The sequence below is a fragment of the Spinacia oleracea genome, chromosome 4, assembly GCF_020520425.1.
Source record: "Spinacia oleracea cultivar Varoflay chromosome 4, BTI_SOV_V1, whole genome shotgun sequence".
NCBI lineage: Eukaryota > Viridiplantae > Streptophyta > Magnoliopsida > Caryophyllales > Amaranthaceae > Spinacia > Spinacia oleracea.
Genome location: NC_079490.1, coordinates 4,657,730 through 4,664,318, shown reverse-complemented (window position 1 = coordinate 4,664,318; position 6,589 = coordinate 4,657,730).

The window sequence follows — 6,589 nt, the reverse complement described above, 5'->3', positions numbered from 1 at the left end:
TTCTTTTTTCTGAAATTTTATGTTCTTTTTTATATTGTTTGTTCTTTTTTGTTGAATTATTTGTTTTTTCTTGTTTATTTGTTTGTTCACAATAAATATATGGTTAATGTTCATAATGAAATTGTTCACTTCATTGGTCTTTTTATGTTTATACAAGCGCCTATATTGTTTATTTCCAAATAAATAAATAGATGTTCATTTCCAAAATAGTAAATGTTCATTCCAAATAAATAAATAAATGTTCATTTCCGAAATAGTAAATGTTCATTTTTGTAGTTTATTTCCAAATAAATAAATAAATGTTCATTTTCAAAATAGTAAATGTTCATTCCAAATAAATAAATAAATGTTCATTTCCGGAATAGTAAATGTTCATTTTTGTACCAGTATATTAATGTTCATTTTAAACAACACAAAACGACATCGTTCTGGATAGGGGTACAACCAGCTTTGGCTATACCCGGGTACAACCAGCTTTGGCTATACACGGGTATAGCCAAAAATTTGCGGTCTTCGGCATTATGGCTTGTAATGGAAGGTTCTTGATGGGATGAGTGTATAACGTTCTTGTACATAATACCTCCTTTCACAATACTTGCTTCATTTTTTTTTTTATTTCACTATGCTTCAATGAACATTAATATCTCTAATTGCGTGTAAATAAAAATTATAAAAACTTGATATTTGGAATACTCGCATTGATACGAATTTAACAAGATCTCATTTGACTATGTTTATTCTTACATAATGTAAAACAATAACTGTCAAAGTTGGTTGATGAATAATGTCCAAATAAGAAACGATGCATTTATTGCGGAACGGAGGTAGAATTATGTAGAAGTCTACTTCCTTGTTTGTATAGGTTCATTGAGAGAGAGGAACATTCTAAAGTACGGAGTAGGAAATATCTAAAAATAGTGTTAGAACGTTTTTTGTAAGTATGTTGTAAAATGTTCGAAAGGTAGAATGTTCTAGGGCTAGGGACAAAAGAGCTTATAAATAGAAAATCTCAACCAATTGTTTGTTGGTTCAGTGGTTATGGGGCTGAATTTGGTACGGAGAACCGGAGAATCCGTGCTTGATCCTCCGCAACAACAATTGAGAGGGGACTGGAACCTATCAACCATAACTCGCCACGAATCCGGATTAACTATAAGGGTGAACCGGGTGCTAACACAAAAAAAAAAAGAAAAAAAAATCTCATTCATATGTGTAATCACACCTTTCTTTGGAAATACCCTGGAATCATTAAAGGGTTACATTTGATCTAATTATTGCATGTTTTTTTTTTGGGTACCTACGGAATTTTGGTACAAACGAATATATAGATATCATTCTTTCTATCATTATCCTATATTAATGAACTTGTGCATATTACTTTCTAATAAGGAATGTTAAACCAATCTTTGAGTTGAGCAAAATGTTCAGGTTCAGGCATTCAAATTTGTTTATCTTATAATATTTTATAACGACTCTTTTAAATCTAAAAATAGCTTTAAAATTACCATTTGAGAATGGAATGGAAAAGTTCATTTCCAAAGATTCCCCCCCTTACGTGTACAAAGTGTCGGAAATATATACCAAAGAGTGTTTTGGAAAGTAATTTTGATTATATCGATCATGTTGATCATTATAAAATGGTTGACTCTTTGGTAAATGCATTTTACACGAGAGAGAAATGGTGGTTGGATGAGTGGTGATTCTCGCTGCCTTCACTTGGTCGCGGGATCAGCTAGTCAATATATTTCCCACTTACTTCGTATTTTTTATTCTATGTTTGATTACAATTTTTGTAATATTGTCATTCTTTTTTTGACAACTAGTTGTAATACTTGATATAGTAACCCCAAACATAATGTTAAGTAACTCTGCAATCATACAATAAGTAATCCTAGATTTATGCGAAGTATGATAATTAATATTTTTAATTTATAAGACAATTTCAGTAACTCTTGATATATTGTTAATTATTTTGGTAACTCTTTATTGTGTAATCAATAACCCAAAATAATTTGATAATTAAGTAATTAATCCAACTTTATATTAACAGTAACCTACGATAATATAATTAGTGACTTTAATTATTATGTTAAGTAACTCATGAATAATATCACAAATAACCCTAAATAAAGTAACAGTAGGCACGATAAACTGACTAGCTAGTAGCTCTAAATATTATGTTAAGTAACTTCCGATAAATATAAAAAGTAACTCAAACCGAAGTAAAAGTAACACTTAATATTAATGATGCATTCTATTCACCTGATTTTCACTTATTTCTTCTGAACTTATCTTATCTGAACTTAACTGAGCTTATTAAAATTTATTTTAGTTATAAGTTGTACTTGGTCAACCCTTATTTTTCCTGAACTTATCTTATATAAACTTGTATGAACTTATTTTTTCTGAAATAAGTGGGAATAAGGAGAACAGAACAGGGCCTAATATTAACATACGATAATATAAGTAGTAACACTAAAATGTTATGTAACTCCCTAATAATATCAAAAGTAAACCAAAATAATGTAACAGTTGCCACGAAAATCTAATTAGTAATCCTAAATATTATGTTAAGTAACCCCCGAATAGTATAAAAAGTATGGAGTAACTCAAAATAGAGTAATAACATAATATTAACATACTAAAATAGTATGAAAAGTATGGAGTAACTCAAAATAGAGTAACAACATAATATTAACATTAAATAACCGAAGTGCAGGTTAGGGATGTAACTAGTATAGTACCCGTGCGATGCACGGTTTATAATCTAAATATAAATTTATATGAAATCTGGTAGACAATTATCATCAAAGTAGAGCTTATAGATATTCTCCAAATTAAAATTAATGGTGGATAAATTTGTTATTGTTCATTTGACGCGTCTTATTTATTAAAACAATTAAAACAAATAAGGGTACAAAGATAAAATTATTTCCATTCTCATTCACCACTTGTGTCGAGCATAAAATTATCTCAACCATATTTCCCTTCAATAGTAATATCCACTTAATACTCGCACACTCGCCCCATCAACCTCATTACCCGATCATTTAACACCTACATACACCATTTTCTTTATTCAGTTAGAGATAATTTTAAGGCGGGGTGGTCCTGCACACATGTACCCGCCTACAATTCTCATCCCCATCCCTGCCTTCCACGATAGGATTGATGCACACCCCTCCCAATCCTCGTTTCGAGAGATACAAAATAAAATTCATCATCGCTTCATCACCCCCCATGTATCCACAACCGCCTCAAATTCACTCCTAGACTCAATTTTTATTTTTGGTAAGACAATTTTGAATTTTAAAACTTTATTCTAAAGTCTTTGACAAATCGTTTATGTGATTAGATAAAAAGAGTAAATAAACAAAACATTATAATGTACTCCGAAGTTAGAAGTATTATTTTTTTCTTTTATATGTAAGATTAGCAACGCAGGCGGGTCAAATCTGAAATCCATCACCGCCCGTTCACCCCGCAACGTATACATTCTTTAACCCCATCATCCATCAAACTTTCCTCCATCTCCTCCCACTTAGGGAGGATGCAAATGGGGATCTCCCAAAAAACTTGCCCCACTAACACTTTTAGCCTGCATATCCGTACTCATCTACAATTCTTATCCCTATCCCCTCCATCAATGATAGGAATGAATTCATCCCTCCAATCCCCGTTTTGAGAGGTATAAAATAAAATGCATCCCCTCTTCATCACCCTCTCCTGTGTATCCACATGCACCCGCCTCAAACCACCGCTATACTCAACCTTTTTTTTTTTTGGTAAGACATTTTTGAATTTTAAAACTCTATTCTCGAGTATTTGACAATTCGTTTGTCTGATTTGAATAATTAAGTAAATAAACAAAACATTATAATAAGTAAGTTATTAGTAACTTTTTATATTCATAACCAACATAGTAGAACTTTTAGTAAGTGTTAGTTATGCATTTATATTTGGTAAAAAGCAATGAACCATTTGATATTAAGATTCTCGGCCCTATATTTTCGGAATCTGTATACTATTTGCGTGTATTTGATGTTGTAAATTATTTAAGTTTAATTACATTAACGAAGAGGGGAATCAATGAGTGATATTAGTCATCACCACATTGATTTCCACTATTTTAGTATAATTTTTGATATTATAAGATAATCAAATAAAGAACGGCACTTGTCAGCACCATGTATTTAACTGTATAAGATATAACCATTACGACGTCTATGGCTTATGGAGTTAGAAATTCCAAAATCATCTCTTCCCTATCAACCCAAATATGATATATTAGTAGACCGAATATGATACATTATAATATCAATCCACTTTAATTATTCGACCAAAGATTCATTCAAAAATTTCATACCCCTTTAACTCATTCAAAATTTTTATCTTATTCATCAACTTTTAAATCGATTTTAATATAAATTTTACAATGCAAATTTTAAATTTCTCTAAGCTATATGTATGTATAATATATACGTTCATCTCTTCTCCTTGTTATGTCTTTTCATATTATAAGTTTTTGATTTTTATTAGACTTTTTTAAAATTATTGTTAGAAAAATATAAATTCATTTTTTTTTCATTATCGTCCATCACTTAAGAATCCATGCCTAAATACTAAAATCATATTATTAATTTTGTTATTTCGTATTTTTTTCATAATATTAAATCGTTCAATGTAAGAAGTACCTAATAAGAATAGTATAGTTTTATATCTAGAAGTACATAGTACTAAACAAAATTATGCACGGTACAGTAAACAAATTTATTCATGATACTATATTTATAATCATTAATAATATTCTATTAATAATAGTACTCTGTAGTAAAAAAATTTAACAAACTTAATTTTGTATTACAAATTAGTAAACTTTGTTAGACCAATTGTGAAAAACATTTCCATCATATTTTCTTACTCCTTTTGAATTATTCTCATTTAAATTTTCATTTGTTTTCTAGAATTTTAACATATTCATTTTCAGTTTTTATATGAGTCTATAAAATACTTCGTATATGTTTACCTTTTAATTAAAATCCTTATATTATACAATAAGGTCCCTCAATAAAATAAAAAATCCTTATATTACGGAGTATATTCTTACATTATATTGCATTACGTAATATTTTAATTATGGAAATAAATGTTGCAACATTGTTGGATACACATTAGTTAGTAAGTAAATTAGTAATGACTAATAAGTCAAAGATATTTATGTGCATATATACTACTTGGCATAATTTTTTTTTGTATAATTAAGATTTTGAAATTATTCTATATATATAATAGAGATGATTTTAAAAATAATATTATTATTTATATTAAAAGAGAGGCGAATCAGTGAGTGACATTTGTCATCACCTCATTGATTTCCTCTCTTTTAGTATATTATATAGATATATAGATGATTTGTAAGTGCTTAAGCGTTTTTCAATGGACATAGGTATATAAAAAATCATTAGAAATATAATTTATTTTATTAACTTTTTTATAAATAATTGTCAAATTATTAAAAGTATTAATAATATTTACGTAGTGTTAATCCGTACGTTGTACGGGTCCTAAACTTATGACACTAAAAAAAACATTAATAATACAATTTTTTTAACATACGAAATGATATGGTTTTGATATAGATCATATTTTCATGATAACCATTGTAACTATTCCATTAAAACGTTATTAAATACTAGGTTTGATCAATATTATATTTTTTATTTTATTAAAGTATTATAATCAATTTTTTGAAAAGTTTTTGTATATATATTAATTTTAAAATTAAAATAATGCAATATAATAAATCAAATATTTTAATGTTGATTTTGAATTTCAGTTCAAATGATAGCATCCAATCTATATCATTTAACTTGCAATTTGTTCCACGTACTTGCAATTTGTTAGTTCTAGATATTTTTACTTTTTTTTCTTCTTCTTTGTAAATAGTACTAGGGTTCTTGTAGATAAATCTAGTCTATATTTTTCTACTCTATATTTACCTATGTTTCTAGATTTTTCTAGGAGCTTTTGCGTCCGAAAAAATTTGCATTATTTTAGTTAATTTTTGACTAATTTTCAACACGTACCCGTAAAAGCCCAAACACATTAAAATCCGAACTCGTTTCAACCCGTACCTGTTAAAATCCGAACCCATTTCAACCCGTACCCGTTAAAATCCGAACACGTTAAAAACCCGAACCTGTTCCCACCTTTATCCGTTTAAACCCGTACCCGTTAAAACCCGAATTCGTTTCAATCCGAACACGTTAAAATCCGAACATGTTAAAACTTAAACTTGTTTCAACAGTACCCGTTTAAATCCGTACCCGTTAAAACCTGAACCCGTTTCAATTCATACCCGTTAAAACCCGAACCCGTTTCAACCCGTACCCTTTAAAACCCGAACCCGTTAAAACCCTATCCCGTTTCAACCAGTATCCGTTAAAGCCCGAACACGTAAAAACCCGAACCTATTAAAACCCTAACCCTAACCCTAACCCGTACCCGTTTCAACCCGTACCCGTTAATTTTTTTTTTATCATTTATTTTTATTTATTATTTATAAGTTCCAATAAGTTCAGATCAGATA